This window comes from Dermacentor variabilis, chromosome 9 (genome assembly GCF_050947875.1).
Source record: "Dermacentor variabilis isolate Ectoservices chromosome 9, ASM5094787v1, whole genome shotgun sequence".
Taxonomy (NCBI): domain Eukaryota; kingdom Metazoa; phylum Arthropoda; class Arachnida; order Ixodida; family Ixodidae; genus Dermacentor; species Dermacentor variabilis.
In genome coordinates, this window is record NC_134576.1 from 53,225,444 (window position 1) to 53,243,004 (window position 17,561).

Below are 17,561 nucleotides of genomic sequence, written 5' to 3' on the forward strand. Positions count from 1 at the left end.
TAGCAGTATGGGGAAGTGGTCGCTCCCGTAAGGATTGCTGGTAACTTCCCATTCAAGTCCAGGCAGTATAGACGGCGAAATTATGCTGAGGTCAATTGAAGAAAATGCTCTGTTCAATAAGAGAATAGTAAGAGAATAATATGTGGGTTCTTTCTTATTGAGAAAGCACGCTCCAAAAGAAAAAAGGAACTGTTAACGAGACGACCTCGCGCATCGATACGAGAGTCTCCCCACAAGCTGCTATGTGCATTGAAATCGCCAAGAACAACATGAGGTTCTGGCAATTCATCTATGAACGACTGAAATTCTGGTTTGTTTAATTTGTAATGTGGGGGTATGTAAAGCGAACAAATAGTGATGAGTTTGTTTAGCAGGACAACTCGAACCGCCACTGCTTCGAGGACCCTTCGTAGCTGTAAACGTTGACACGCTATACTTTTGTGAATTACTATGGCGACATCGCCCGATGATGCGATACCGTCATCGCGATCTTTGCGAAAAGTAACATGCTGTCGAAGAAAATTTGTGTGTTTTGGTTTTAAGTGTGTTTCCTGTAAACACAGCACTTTTGTATTGTGTTGGTGGATCAGTTCTTGTACATCATCAAGGTTTCTAAGGAGACCTCTGACGTTCCATTGAATAATTTCTGTATCCATATTGGAAGTAAATAGGTGCTGTGTGTGCGGAAACGGGAGTGATGCATTAGATTACAGGGCTCTTTCGAGGCCCTGTAAGCGGGGTTTTGCCTGTTCTGGAGCGTTCGAGGGAGCCTCGCTGCTCCTTAGGCGCTTGGTGCGCCGTGAGGATGGGTGTTGTGTCGATTGCCTCTTGTGAGGCGCCGCACACGCGCTCTTGCGAGCTAGAAGTTTTTCGAGAGAGTCTCACCTCGGAAGGCAAGACCCCTGCGCCCACCAGCTCGGAGGTCGATGGGGCTCCCTGTGGGATTTGGCTGCGCCGGCTGTTGCCAGCGCTGGAAGGGGCCGGGGAGGTTGACGCAGCCTCGGCTGCGCCCACCTTCGGGGCCGCTATCAGTCCTGTGGCATCTCTGCATGTAGCGCAGGTTGCCGCAGATAACTCTTGTGGGGCCGGCAACCCAAGGGTCGCCTGGCCTGTTTGCTGGTTGGATGGAGTATGCTTACCTACTTCCACCCTGGGGGCAGGAGCCAAAGGTACCTGCTCGCTGCACGCGGGCAGGGCACTTGGCAATGGCCGCTGCGACGCTGCCCCCGGCGTGCCGCATCAGCATAAGGTGTGCTGTGGAAAGGTGAGCACCTCTTACGGGCTTCCTTAAACGAAATGTTTTCTTTGACTTCGAGGGTGATTATTTCTTTTTCTTTCTTCCAGTTCGGACAGGAGCGTGAGTAGGCTGGATGGTCACCACTGCAGTTCGCACAGTGACGTGTGCCACTGCAGTTGTCGGAGGGGTGGCCCTGGACTCCACACTTTGCAGTAGTTATTTGGCCACGGCAGCTCTGCGAGCCATGGCCGAACCTCTGACATTTGAAACACCGTCTAGGGTTGGGTATATATGGTCGCACATTTAACCTGATATATCCTGTTTCTATGGTTTCTGGCAGTACGCCGGTTGCAAATGTTAGGCCAAGATGTTTAGTGGGAATTTCCTTGTTGTCTCATCTAAGTATAATACGTTTTACATCACTGACATTTTGTTCTTTCCACCCTTCCAGGAGTTCAGTTTCTGTCAAGTCTAGGAGGTCTGCCTCTGACACGACACCCCGTGAGCTATTCATTGTTCGGCGTTGTTTAACAGAAATTGGTATGTTACCAAATGTCACAAGACTGCCAAGCTTCTCGTACTGATGTTTCTGAGGGATCTCAAGGAGGTCCCCGCTAGGCATTTTCGTTACTTTATAACCTGACTCTATGGCTTCGGTTAAAGATTGTGCAACTATGAAAGGGGAAATAAATCTGGCCTGCTTTTCGGAGTTCTCGCTGTGCACAACGTGGTATTTCGTATATGTCTCTCTTGTTCTGTTGAAGCATGTGGTTAGGTCATCGGTGCGTCCCCTCTTTTGAGGGTGACGATCAAGTATGCGGGGAAGTGCGGGTGTTCCCATAGTACTTTCTTTTCTTTTCGGCGGCAATGACCGCCACCCACCACAAAGCCCAACTAGGGGACGCTGCAGCACTTAACGGGTAAGGATGCAGGCGCCAACCGTACATTGCCACTATAACCTAATATATTATGCCCTAGGGAGGGCACATACACAAGGTTAGCCGTAGCCGCCTACGAAAATTAGGAAGTGACAGAAGAAAAGAGATGAAAGGACAGTAAAAGAAAGAACATAGGAAAGAAAAGGTTGAAGAGGTGGACAGGAAAAGGCGACTGCCGATTTCCGCCGGGTGGGTCGGTCCGGGGGTGCCGTCTACGTGAAGCAGAGGCCAAAGAAGCGTGTTGCCTCCGCCGGGGTGCCTTAAAGGTCCGAACACCCGGCATCGGCTCAACCACCAGGATCCCCCTTTCCCCAGACACGGCTAAGCCGCGCACGGCTACACGCGGGAGGGTCCAACGCTCGTGTGCTCGGGTACGTGGTGTCGCAACACACCAAACGCCTGCTTACGCAGACGCCCCTGCGGGGAGCTGACCATGGTTAAACAGTTTCTTCATAATCATGGCGATCACACCTGATGAGCTAAAATCCATGTATTGAAAGTCTACCTATCCGGTCTAAGGTTTCAAAGTGACGCTTTTTTTGCCTCCCTACATTCCGACGCTGCTGTGATCGTCTTGCCGCTGGTGGCGCTGGTGCCGCTGGGTTTCTTGCAACACCACCAGATGGGCTCGTCTCCGCGCATCCCGGCGGCCGCGGACCGCGATGGGCAGTTTTTGTGTATGGCACGTTTTGTGCTTGCTTTCCTATGCACCAAAAATGCAGGTGCTGGGCTGTGGAAGCCGCGTCCTGGGCTGCGATAGTATAAACATTATATTCGTCCATAGCCTGAAGAGAGCGCTTGGAGCTGCCATCTCAACAGCGTGCTGGTCACGTATGCACAAAGGGCAGGTAAACCCGCAGAAGAAGAATGTATCGAAAGCGTGAACTTAGCGTCCAGGATACCCACAGCCAACGGAAGTGTTGCGCATAGAAACGTGCCACAGATCGCAAATGTACACAGTGTATACATGCAATTTTATAATAACTGATTTAAATATATAGCCCCATAATTCAATTAAAGTTTAACACTTCTGCCACGATGCGATGTGCCAAGTGAGGCAGTACCCGCCGTGGTTGCTCAGTGGCTGTGGTGTCAGGCTGCTGAGCACGAGGTCGCGGGATCGAATCCCGGCCACGGCGGCCGCATTTCAATGGGGGCGAAATGCGAAAACACCCGTGTATTAGATTTAGGTGCACGTTAAAGAACCCCAGGTGGTCGAAATTTCCGGAGTCCTCCACTACGGCGTGCCTCATTGTCGCGTAAAACCCCACAATTATTAATTAAGTGAGGCAGTGATAATGCTCAACTCTCAAAGATTACGAAAAATGACGCACAACAACACCTCAAGCAATCACATCTCCATGTGTATTCTGTGGACAACGCAAACAGCAGTGGGGCCCACAAGGTGACGTCGAACCTCAACTCACCACTCTTCTATTGCACTAGGCGCTGACGAATTTACCCATTTGCCTTCAACATCACTGCTAATTATCGCCAATCAAAGCAAACAACAGCATAAAGAGCTGCACTTATATCAATCCGCAAAGTGTGTGGGATTCAAATGTGTTTTTTAGGTAATTCGGAATGCTACAAATGCATATTTCATTAGCCCTTCCGCGCAAGTGACAGTCAACCCGTCACCCAGCAGCAAGAAAGCAATATAATATTTGGTAGCAACAGGGCACTTAACAAACCCGTCGAGCTTTAAGATCCTTCTGGCTTTATTTTTGCGGTAAAAAACCAGCCAGTATGCTTAATGATTACTTTCCCAATTCTTATCATTCCTCATATTCTTGATGCTAACACAATTCAACAGAAAGAATCATGCAAAGATAGACTGTTGTTAAGCAACATATCTCAATGCAAGGGGTTCTCCCTGATTTGCCGTTTGAAAAACAGTTGTTCTTGTTAGGAATATAATACCCTGGTTGGTCAAGCAAAATTTATTGCGAAGGTTATTGCTGGTCCACTCGCACGCCTCCTTTCTTTGCTTCCCCAATGGTCCTTTTCCAATACAGCTACAGATCGCCAAGGTGAGTATACTTCGCAGAATAGATGATCGAAGTAATTAAAAGACTACAGACCCGTAACAATATTGCGCGCTCTTTCAATGGTTTTAAAGAAGTGTTGCTTTATCACTCGTCGTGTTTTACAGATAAGCATAACCATACAACGAACGCACAATTTCGGTTGAGGCAAAACCCGTAAAGAGAGCTCGCCGTCCTCACACACACACACACACACACACACACACACACACACACACACACACACACACACACACACACACACACACACACACACACACACACACACACACACACACACACACACACACACACACACACACACACGCACACACACACACACGCACACACACACACACAGACACACACACACAGAGAGAGAGAGAGAGAGAGAGGTTGAGCATATATTGGAAAACATTGGATGAAAAAACTAGTGTTGGATTTTCAATGATTTCACTAAAGCGTCAGATTCTCTGAACAATACTCTAGTTTTACGCAAGAGGTATTTCGATGGCGTACCTGGCTTAGCGCATAGCATTATTTTGTCCTCTTTGTGCAATCGAAGAGAGTGTATTGGTGCCCATTAGCTTTTTTCCGTTAAATCCATCTTTTGCGACGTACCTCAATGGAGTAATTTAGGACCATGCCTTTTTAGTATCTTGAATTATGATATCACACTGCTTGGTCGGGATGCAAGATGTGTAATAATGAGTGCGATACAAGTTGATTTATTCAGGATAATAATCCTGTGAAACTATTCCACCAAGAAAATCAAATTTTTTCAGAAGTAGTGAAAGTAATGGAATAACTAAATGTGTGATGAAAACTAAGGTAATTGCTTTTAGAAGAAAAGGGAACCAACTGCCGACAGATGTGTTAAGCTATTTAAATAACCATCCAATGGGCCTAATCAGCTGTTATAAACATTTAGGAGCGATATTCAAAGAGCATAAGCTTTCGGACATGTAGACCAATTACGCACAAACCAGGCTATCACGGATAACAACTTTATCGGAATACAGATGTAGGGCTCACAAAAATTGCGTCGTTATTATTACAGTGAAGCTCTTAGAAGCTCGCTGGGTTTCTCTTGACGTTCACAGCTTCGCCGAGCCAGGGGAGAGAGAACAGAGAGAGAGAGAGTGAAAGCAGAGTATAAAACGGGCATCGCGCAGCGTAGCGACGCGGCGAGGGTAGGTGGAGCCTAGCGAGGGAGAATTAGTGGCACGACTAAGACACAGGGGGTGTGACGTCAGTGCTCTCCGATAAAAAGCCGCGCGCTTGCTTCAGTAGTCTCTCGAAGTGGAAAAAAAATGTGCGTGGCTCTGCTATCGCAAACACCAGATACCAGGGGAGCTGGGCGAAGACCAGCAAAGGTTACACTAAGTGTGCGGATTGGCATTACATTACTGGCCTTCCCCCAGCTCCACTGGTCTCTGGTCTGCCATGCATAATTTTTCGCTCACTTTGGTTTCTAACCTAAAATACTGGTTTAGTATAAGGCGCAATGCAACGGTAATTAATATAGTAAGCTCGCTCATGTTCAAAACAAGATAACTGTAGTTAAATTCTGAGTTCCATATTACAGTGCATCGGCTTCTCTAATAAAGAAATATCATTTAATTTCTGTGGCAAGCTTTCATCGTTATAGCCTCACTAAAACATTATGAGAAGGACGGCATCCCTGTTCTGTTCTAAACCTCAATGGTACAGCAAATCGTTCTCCAGGCTCCCGGGGTTCCTCGAAGGTGGAGCTGCCGTGTGAAATCCTCTGCGACAAAGCTCAATAGCTTGTCAAAGAGCTGCGGCGTCTTGCAATAGAACTTATAGGAAAATCGGTGGTCATCCTGATGTATCTGTTGCATCTGTAAAAATGGTGCATTATTACCTGGCAGCAAAAGCATGCCCTGCCCACATACACGCGCAGGCATCAGGAGCTGTACACTTTTCACTGACACACACGCATAGCCACTAGCCATAATTAACTTTACCCTCTGCTTTGTTTCTATGCTTGAATACAAACAGTGTGTCGGCAAAACAGGAGAGCCCGTAAACAATATATTAAACAAAAATCATGCGGCCACTGCCAAGAAACTTTTGAAATTAGTCGTACAGTATTTTAACCTGCCATGTCACAATTTATTTACATTACACTTCATAGTCTACAGCCACACTTCTGAGAGACAGAAAATATAGGAAATCGTATTTCATCCACAAGTTTCATATGTGACAACCAACACGTATAAACAGGTGTTCTTCAATGTATGTGCCGTGCTAATGGCACGTCATTAACATTTTGTAGGGGTGTGCTAATACCGAAAAGTAGATTTAGAATCGAATAACGAATCAAATTAAGAAAACATAAGTTGCATATTAAATAAAACATCGAATAGCAGAAAATTAATTACAAAACTTAATCCTTACAAATTTTGTGCAAGAGGGTCCTACACAAGCCCTGTATAAACAGTATGGTCTACTGTTAATAATGAAGGAAGCTCCAAATTTGTATTATAGATCGTTTGCTCAATAGAATCAGGTGCTTCTTCCCCTCTAAAGCTGATGAATTAGCGACTGTATACCTTACTGCATACACGGGTTAGACAGACGGCTGTTGAAACGTCGTGAGGGGCCGTCACCATGTATCCAATATACCAGCAGCGCGCTTCCGGCGGCTAATCAGCCCGATCTTCACCTATGCTTTCGCGCTTTCTGAACTACACCCTGATCTTGTCGTTCCCCCTATTCGCGTATGTCACGTTATCGTTTCCATCGGTGCTGTCAACCTGGACAATCTTTGTACCGACGACGAAATGCTTTTCTGTGAATTGGGCGTTCGCGCGCTGTGAGTACGATCCCCGTCCACTCCTTTAACCCTTTCACTTATGTATCCTATATGCACGCACTTAAAAACGCTGATAAGTAATTGCTGTCCTGACGAAGATATGTCCCCACGTCCAAACACTGGCTCCTAGTTCTACCACTGTAGATCATCGAAAGAAAAGAAGTCACTCACAGCGGTAAAGTCCCTCTTCTTTACGCCATTGAAATACTGGTCGGACCCACCAACGTCGCCGCAGACGATTTCTGCGCTCCCGCCGCCTTTGCAAGAGCAGCAGCAGCAAAAGTTTCTTTCTCATGTGGCACATTGCGGGAAGAGAACGCTGATGCAGGTGAAGCAAGCGGCTAAGCAAAAGCTCGACAGCAACGTTGTGTGTGGTCGCGCGCAGATGTGAGCAACAGTCGTGGGCAAGCAGACGCTATCGCGCGTGATGTTAATCATTCATGTTGCTTTTCTTGCCATAAAAATGTGTAGATACAAACGGTGTGAATTTCTCAACTTAAAAACAATGTATTAGCTCTAACATTGATAAATTAAATAAAAAAGGCTAGCCATTATGAAATTAAGGATAAAATTTTCTCAAAGCCAAAGACGAACGTTTCCGCCATCGCTGGGCCGCTGGTCTGTCAGCCCTGTGCTACGTGCAGCGAAGTGCGCACGTGTACGCGTATCGTGTCGCTGGCCGCCTTAAGGCCAGAATACATGGAGCGAATATGCGACGAATAGTCGGCGTTCGACGCCCGGCGGCGTACACGCGACGCGCGGCGGCGGAGAAAACGTCGTTCGCCGCCGATCCAGCTGGCGCAGAAAAGTTCGTCGGGCGGCGACGATACCGGAAGCGGCAAACGAGCGGCGCCCCGAAGCGAGCCAATCAGGTCTCACTATCCGCCCCGACTTCCGGCTAGGCTTCCCTGCTTGTCCGTGTATCCCGATCCCGCTCTATCGTTCACGCCGGTCTCCCGCTTTTCGTAATCATGGCATCCAAAGCGGCGCGGCTGGAATTTAACAAATTAATAACAGCCATGGTTAGACAAGCTCACGTGCGCTACTTTCGGGTCTGCTTGCTTCGGCCGCGCGCCGGCCGCGCGCGCGTTGAGCCACAGAACAGAGCCGCGGAGTTAAAGGAGCCAAAATTTGTTTACCCGCCCAGTGTTGCCACAACGCATAGCATCGCCGCTTTCTTTAAACTACATCGGCACATGAATGTCTCAAACACATAAAAAAGACTAGAAATCATTTATAAACAAAATTTCACGCGTTTCTAGAGTGTTCCGTAATTCAAAAGCGATAATAATTGTCGTTAAAGTTTTTTTTTCTCATGTGTTTCACGACAACGCATTTGCCTCGTCTAGCCACACTGTTAACAACGCAGCGACTCGCCGGCGGCGGCCGGCCTGTCTTCGCTCCATGTAGCGCAGCCCGACAAACATACGGCGTCGCGCCGCGGCAGATTTTCTGCCGCCCGAACTTCGTCGTGAAAGTTCGCTCCATGTATTCTGGCCTTTACCCTTCATCACCCGCCTACACGCTCGCAGACGCTTACGCGTACGCGTAACGAGACGCGTATCCCGTTCTGCGTGTGGTTCGGCCTTTACTCCCGCTTGTTTCTTCACCATTCTACTCATTAGTGATCACCGAAGAATTTGCAATGATGTACCAAGAAATGGAAGTGTAGGCGAATCCGGCGTGAACTGCGCCAGGAACGGCTGCAATTCTTCCGCGATACAAAGCATATAGGATAGCTTTGCAGCCAACAAAGGATCGTAGATGGATGCTTCGACGACGCCGTAACTGGCGCTCGTCGGTTGCTTCTCGTTTCGACACGGCTCAACTTACACCTTTAGGTAAGGCAGGAGCCCTCGAAATTACTCGAACATTTTCAAGCCACCGCACAGTGCAAAACTTCGAAGCGTAAATGTTGCTCCCGGTAATGCGTGCGTATTCAGCACGTCGGGCAGGTACGCATTTAAATAAATTGTACATTTCCCGGAGAAATCCCACGAGTTGCCACCCTGTTGCCACGAATCTGGTTTTGAACGCGCCGTTAACTACATGAAGGACACAGCTTCCAACTTCGAGAATTTGGCGGCCATAATTGGATTCTCACAGTTCTTACTTGAGCTCACGGAGAAACTTCTTGTTTACGTTTGGCCAGTGCATTGATATCTGAAGAATTTTTGATCGTGAGAGTCCATCTATGGCACTTTTAAATGCGGGCATCAATTCTTCAGCTCGCTTGCGCCCAAGAAAGCATGACGTCAGGTAGCGTGTTTTCACGCTTCCCTCTGCATCCGACCAAAATCAAACCAAAACGTCCATTAGCTCCTTTTTTGCAACTGTTTTTAACCATTCGTCAAACGCTAAGACGAGGTGGGAGGTTTCGCTCAATTCCGACAAGAGGCTCTCTCTAAAAAAAGGTGCGAGGCCATTGACAATAGTATATCCCACCTTATCTTTGCCAAGCTGCACTTTATTGGCAGTAGCTGATGATGGGAACATCAACGGGAACAGAGAACAGTTCGTTTAGGACTCGTACTGGAAAGCGGAAGCGTCGCGACAACTTCCTGTGGCTCTGCAGGGAATCCTACATAGGAAAAGCGTGCGCAAGTGAGAGTGCTTCTGAAGAGTCCCGCGTTTTCATCCACATTAGTTTAAGCTGGGGAAGAGAAAACACCTTATTAGAGAAACAGTTAAATAAGACAAAACACACCACTGAATGTAAAAGTTTAATTATTTGGCGGTTTTTACCTTCCCCGCTTGGGCAAAAGCGAAACCGCCACTCGTGGAAGCTCCGTCGATTCAGCGTCTTCTCCGAGCAACCGAAAGCACGGTCGAAAGTTGACGGACTACTTGGCCAGTAACAGATGAGCAGAAGCTCCGCCCCGTAGCTTTCCCTTGATAGTCACAGAAAGTTGTTCGCGAGTTTATAGTGCAACTCGCAAAGTTTTCTGCTGCCCCGCTGGAGCTTTCTACAGTCTGTGAAACCAAAAAGTAAAAAGAAACAAGGAGGAGGGGGGGGGCACCACCGACCGCCGAAAAACTTGATTGCGAGCCTTACGAAGACCGTTCTCTGCATTACGTGGCGCCATTGGTGTGGGCGGCGGGAAGTGTCGGCTTAATTTCGACTCGCTTTGGAATTCGAAGCGTCGCGCTTATTGACGCTTTCCTGGCATGGTCTCTAGAAAGTACAGTGCGGGAGGCCAGCGGTGGCTGTGGAGAAAACTTGCTTCGTACGAATCACATAAAGGGCGTCCTGTCTGTTACTCAAGCCACCATTAGTGCGACTTTCGTTCCTTTTCAATAATATTACAGCCAATTTTCCCTGATCAAGGCACAAATTCCCTGAGTTTTTCCAGACTATTCAAATGCCCTGAGAATTCCCGGTTTTTCCGGTTTTCCTGGTGGGTATAGTAACCCTGCATTTTCTTCTTCGCCACTGTTCAGGAAAGACACAACAATAACTCTCGCACATCCATCCTGTGGGCTACGTGGAAGGAGTTAGCGATTCTAAAGTTTAGAATTGAGATTTATTTTTTGGAGGATCTGAGCGCTGCGCAGAAATATAGGTGAGAGTAAGGTCGGAAGTTTGCGGAAAAGTAGTACGATGCGACCAAACGCAGCACAACGAATGGTCAATCGCCGATTGATGTTACCGTCGCTGTAAATTATGGGGATGTACAACAATGCCCGTCATTGAGATTACGCGCAGTCACGACACTTTAGTCGAAGAGATCGCCGAGCTGCTAATAGAAAAACGTTGACTTCATGAACTGTCACTCACCTCTTGATAGGCGTAAGACGTACAGGCACCGCAGAAATGGAGCTCCAAAGCGCATGACAGAAACGTCCACCTGGAACTGACAAACGCTCACGCTCGAACTCATGAGCACCGCAGAAGGACACAGCCACCATGTTCAGAGAAAGCGCGCGAACTTAGCGTGAGAGAGCGCAGAGCGTGCGAACCCAGGAACTTTCAGGCCTTCTGGCATTCCGAGCTTACGCAGAAAGGCGAAGAGATCCAATAAGACGGCGACGTTAAGTCATGTTACCAACTACGCTAATCAGCGCAAAGCGTGCATGCACATAGCACAGACAGTGATGATTCGACTGGGTAAAGGCAGTCACTGCTCTGTACAAGGGCAGGGGTTGCGGACGTTGCAGAGGAGGCCGCACTTAAATAGGACATCCCGAAAAAATGTCCATATGGTATCCACTGGACATCCTGACCGGAACTTGGGCGTTCGGATCTAATTGGCACGTCCAGAGGATATACCTGGTCCAATGCGGACTTGCGACTGCGAGGGATCACCGCCAACGCGCCGCGCCCACAGCAAGGCGAACGGCCACGCGATATCACTGACTATCTAGCAGCCACTTACTGGAGTCCACGACGGCCGTCTCATTCGCCGTCACCCGGCCGCTATCTGTACCCGTAACGCCGACAATACACTGGCAGAGACTGGGGCCGGTCTGCAAGCCGATATCAGGAAAACTAAAAGTGGCAGCCAATGGAAGTGCTGTTGCTGTTCGTAGAACTGACGAAGATCCTCCGCCGCCGACGAAGATGCCGAAAACGATACATCACCGTCCCGACGAGGTCTGAAAACAAGGAATACGCCCACAAAAGAGGACATTAGCACGCGACGTTACAGCTTCAGGTGAACACGACAGAGCCATGATGAAACGGCAAGACATAAATGCTACGCAAAAAAAAGGAACCATCGACTTTGACTAGCTTCTCGATGGCCATGAAGAAACCGCCTTAGTGGACACAGGAGCCGATTACTCCGTCATGAGTGGGCCAATCGCCGCCCAGTTGAAGAAAATTAATACTGCATTGGAAGGCCCTCAAATTCGGACTGCTGGAGGACACCTACTACAGCCGAATGCAATGTGCGCGGCAAGAATTACAGCTGATGACCGCACTTACCCAGCCAACATTGTTATCCTCCAACAGTGTACACGAGATGTCACTCTCGGCATGTGCCTGCTGAAACAACACGGCGCAATGATCGACCTGAAGACGAAGTCGATAACGCTGCCGGAATATCAAGTGATACCGCCGGACAGCTCTCGTAGTCACCACACATTGAGTGTGTTTGAAGATCAAGTGAGCATAGCAACTCACTCCGAAATTGACATTTCCATCGGCACCGACACACCCGCAGACCTAGAAAGCATCATAAAGGGTAATCAACGTCTACTGCTCGATTGTGAAATTTGCGTCGCAAGAGGGATCGCTCGACTGCATGGAGGAAAAGCGAAAGTGATGCTCACCAACTTCAGCCAAGAGTTCAAGCACGCCAACAAGGGCACGACGATCTCATACATCGAGTAAATTGTAGACTCCAGCAATGTGTTTGTCCTCTCAGATTTTGCCGCATTTATCTCGACGACCACACTTCCCGAACTAGGCTTGGACGTAAATCTAAGTTTCCCCATGCGTAAGCAGCAAGAGCTCCGAGTTCTTCCCCGACGATAGAAAGACTGCGCTTCGACGTCATCGAACATTCGACACTCACCAGTTGCAAAGCATCTCATACTAAGCGAATAGTGCATTCGACCACACTGACCGAGCCCTTAACCAGTTTAAACGCGAGAAGGTGAAGCTATAATATAACAATTCGACGAAATGCTTCGCGACGACTATATCCAGCTGGCCAAAAGCCCGTTGGCATCTACTGTTTTCTTGGTCAAGAAAAAGGATTGAACTCTACGTTTCTGCTTCGATTATCGTTGACTGAACAAGGTCGCTAAGAAGGACGCATGCTCCTACCACGGAATGACGACGCATTGGATTGGCTCTGCAATACTAAATACTTATCGTCGATTGATCTCAGATCTGGCTACTGGCAAATAAAAGTGGACGAGAGCGATCGCGAAAAGACCGCTTTCATTACGTCAGACGGCCTCTACGAGATCTAGGGCATGCCATTCGGGCTTTGCTCGGCACCTGCAACGTAACAGCGCGTGATGGACATGGTTATGGCAGGATCGAAGTGGCAGACCTATCTTGTTTACTCAGATGGCGTCGTCTTCTTCGCGGAAAACATTGATGATCACCTTAGGCGGCTCGTGCCAGTACAAGAGGCCATCAAGTCATCAGGGCTCACTCTGAATCCGGGAGTGTGAAGCTTCGCTTACGATGAGCTTCTTCTCCTGGGCCACGTCTTCATCAAATGTGAAGTCGGCCCTACCCACAGAAGACAGCTGCCATTGCGAAGTTGCAGGAACCCATTGACAAGAAGGCAGTGCGTAGATTTCTTCGCATGTGTGCCTATTACACACGATTTATCGATGACTTTTCACGCATCGCTGAGCAGCTTACACATGTAACTAAATGTGATGTCTAGTTCAAGTGGGAAACGCCGCAGGCGGACGCATTTCAAGAACTCAAGCGACGCATTCAATCACCACCGGTACTTGCACACTTCGACGAGGACGCTGATACAGAAATCCACACTGACGCCAGTAGTCTAGACCTCGGTGCCGTCCTAGTCAAGAAGAAAGACGTACTTGAACATGCGATTGCTCATGCTAGTCGGTTGCTGTCAAAAGCGGAAGGCAATTATTCTGTGAACGAAAAGCAATGCGCCACCATCATTTCGGCTACAACAAAATTCGGCCCTTACCTATATGGCAGGGCGTTCAAAGTCATCAGCGACAATCACGCCTTGTGTTGGCTAGCGAATTTAAAGGATCCTTCAGGACGCCTGGCACGGTGGAGCTACAGACTGCAAGAATATGAAATCACTATAATCTACAAGTGTGGCCGAAATTACTCTGATGCCGACTGCCTATCACGGGCCCCCATTGACACTCCGCCGCAAGACGAGGATGACGACGCCTTCCTTGGAATAATAAGCGCGGAATACTTCGCTGAACAGCAACGAGCAGATAAGGAGCTAAAAAGCCTTGTCAAATATTTGCAAGGGAACCCTGACGCTGTCATTAGTACATTTAGGCGAAGATTGTCTTCGTTTTTGCTTCAAATTAACCTACTCGTAAAGAGCTTCTCACCAGTCCGCGCCAACACTCTTCTTGTTCCCTCAGCACTGTGTCCAGAAGTACCGCGCCTTACAAGGCGATCCGACCGCGGGACACCTCGGATTCTCCTGGAAGCTATCAAGGATACAGAAAAAGTATTACTCGCCACCCCTGACCACTGAAGTCGCCCATTACGTCAAGACATGTAGAGACTGCCAGCGAAGCAAGACAGCACCGACAAGGCCGGCGGGATTACTACGGCCGAAAGAACCTCCTTGCAGACCGTTCGAGCAGATGGGGATGGATTTGCTGCGGCCCGTTCCGACGTCTATATGCGAAAAACAAAGGATAGTCATGGCCACAAACTACCTTACCTGCTACGTCGAAAGAAAAGCTGGGCCTGAACATAGCGCAGCCTAAGTAGTCAAATTTTCGTCGAGAGCATCCTGCTGCGACACGGTGCGCCAGACGCCCTCATTAGTTACAGAGGAACAGTTTGCAGTACACTCAGACAAGACACCGGAGAGCCAGTGCCTATCACCCGCAGACGAATGGCCTAACGCAACGACTGAACAAATGCTCGCCGACATATTAGCGATGCACGTCGACGTCGAACACAAGACGTGGGATGCTGTGCTTCCGTAAGTCACCTTTGCTTATAAGAAAGGTTCAAGCTGCTTTATGGAAGGACCACGACGACTACTTTCGACACCATGTTGCCGCACGTCACTGATGAATATGTTGACGTCACCGCCTATCTCCAGCGCGCCGAATAAACCCGACAGCTCGCCCACCTGCGCATCAAGAACCAGCAGAGGAGAGACAGTCGACACTACAATCCGGCGCAGCGTCGAGTACCAGCACGGGGACCGTGTTTGGGTTTGGACCCCGATACGCCAACAAAGACTCAGCGAGAAAATATTGCGACGCTATTTCGGACCCTACAAGATCATCCGACACCATCGGGCACTCGACAATAAGATCGTGTCAGACTGCATTCCGCTATCACAGCGGCGCCGCTCACGACCTGAAAAGTCCATGATGTGCGATTTAAGCCGTTCTACCAGTACTAAGGAACATTGGGACTTTGCATAACTGAAATCTTAACTTTCTTTTGTGGACTGTGTTACTGTGGACTTCGGTTCTTTGCTGTCTTGTTACTTTGTGTTAATAAGTGTCTTTTTCATTCTCCTGTTATTTTTGTAGCATCGGGACGATGCTTTTTGAGAAGGGGGCATTAACACGTGTGCTTGTTTATCTTTTTCCGGTAACCACTCTTCACCGCCTAAGAAATGTTCTCGCACAGCGCGGGACGCGCCCGCATGTATCGCGTTTCTCGAATGCTATCGACAATTCTTCCCGTTGTCTGTTGTCACCCGAGCTTGTGTAATCTAATTGTGTGTGCGACGCAAATTGTGCCCAATTTTCTGGAAGACACATGGCCACCAGCGATTCCTCTGGTACCTTTAATGACCCATGTATAAAAGCCGACGCGCATGACCGCCAGACGAGATTTTCGGCTATCGCCGACTGTGTTCGCAGCTATCTTTGTCGGCTGAGTGTAGCCTGCTTTTGAGGGCACAGGTTCGCCCGATAGAACACCAGTTTCGTCTACTATAGTTTCGCTACCTCCTTTACCGTAACTACTACGGGTCACTATTGTAGTCACAGCGGCTGCGTTTCGATGCTGGCGAAATTCAAAAGTGTTCTGCACTTAAATTTAGTCGCACGGTAATAAAATACCGGCGGTAAAAGTTAATCCGGAGACGCCCACTACGGTGTTCGTTGTAAGAAGATAAACGTTCTGGCATTCAAAGCAGGGAAGCTTTAGTGTGTAAAAATGAAAAGTAAAGTATTTTCAGAAGCTCTATCCTGTCTCGGCACTTTGCCTTAGTAGCTTTCCCGTCTTTGCTAGAAAACGTTCGCCTCAAGTGTAAGGCGAACGTTTACTGAAGATTTACTGAAGCGTGTCTAAAGATGGCTGGACTGCATAAAAGTTTATCAGTGTTGAAAAATTGTTGTTGATTACGAAAGATTGGAAAGAAAAAATTTCGTCCACCCGAATGATTTTGTAGCGTCGTACTACATTCGGGTGGATGACAATTTTTCCCTTTCAAGATACTTCCGCCATGTTGAGGGACTCCGCAGAACCAGTTTCCCATCACGAAAAATTCAGCTTCGTATTTATCTAAATTATTACCAATGATTCATTGCAATGTTGCAGGTTTTCTTTGACGGTGAGGAATTCGAAATTTCTAAAAGAAACGTGGCAGAGCTATTGTATTGCACATGTATTCAATCTGACACCCTAAACAAAAATAATGCTGCTATTCTTTTCGAATGCCATGACGCATATTGTTTCCCGTGCAACGTTCCTCCTGAAGCAGTGAAATACCGAACGGTAACAATACGCTGCCAGAATACATGCATAATTGGTTGAAAGTCAGCGTTGCGCCTGTCTCAGTCTGCATGTCCTGTTCTTTGCGTTGGTGCTTGTTTTTTAGGCAAGCCGAACACATTAGTTTAATTACGTTTGTATTCCAAAGCAGTGACAGATTTATTCTTTAGAGTACGCAAAACAAAAAGCATAAAATGTGGTTGTTAGTTTTATAACGGCGTCTTTTAGCAGTTTTAATGTATGCCCGCATGGCCAGACATTTACGTTGGGTGGAGAGTTCTAGTGGTCAAGAGTTGGCATGAAGGAATGTCACTCAGCCCCCTTTTCAACGATAAAGACTTTAAAGAAAGAGTTACCTTTAGATCCACATGGAATAAGATTCTTACCGGTAGAAACGGAGGCTTTTCCGTACGACGCTGTAATGCACCTGGGCCTGCACAGTTTGTGGAAAGTTAGAACGCAGTTCAACAATGCTGTTGTCAATTCGCGATCTACACGTGATCATTTCATTGAATCTGCACAACGGTTCTGGGATGTCCATCGGGCACTCCCTGAATAGCCAACATGGATTGACATGCTAGATAAACTTGCAGCATTGAAAAAAATTTAATGTCCTGCCAGCAAAATCCTTGTTGACATGTTTTCGTTTTTGTGTATTGTTTGTGAATGTCAAAGCCGGCAATAACGAAAAAAAAATTCGGAGTGGAGCCGTGGTAAGATGCTGGGCTCGGAATGGTGAGGTTGCAAGTTCGAATCCCTGGTGGGATCGTCTTATTTTTCATTTTTTTTGCTTTTATATTTTTTCTTTTTTGTACTAACAAATTTACGTAGCCTTAAAGAGGTCTGCGTGAATTTTTCATTAAATATTGATCAAGAACTACAGAGCTTTAGACTACAGGACGTCACATTACAGACAATAGAACGTCAGACAACAGGACGACAGACAATAGAACTACAGAAACAACGTCTCAAAATGCGACAAACTGAAGTTTCCTGTTGTGTTTTTCAACTGGGTTCCCCGCACACTAAAGCTGACGACAATGACTTCGATGACTACCTAGTTTCCATCTCTTCCAACTTTGCAGACCTGACTACCTTCCAGAGCGAACAATGTTGGAACCCTACCTTGAAATAC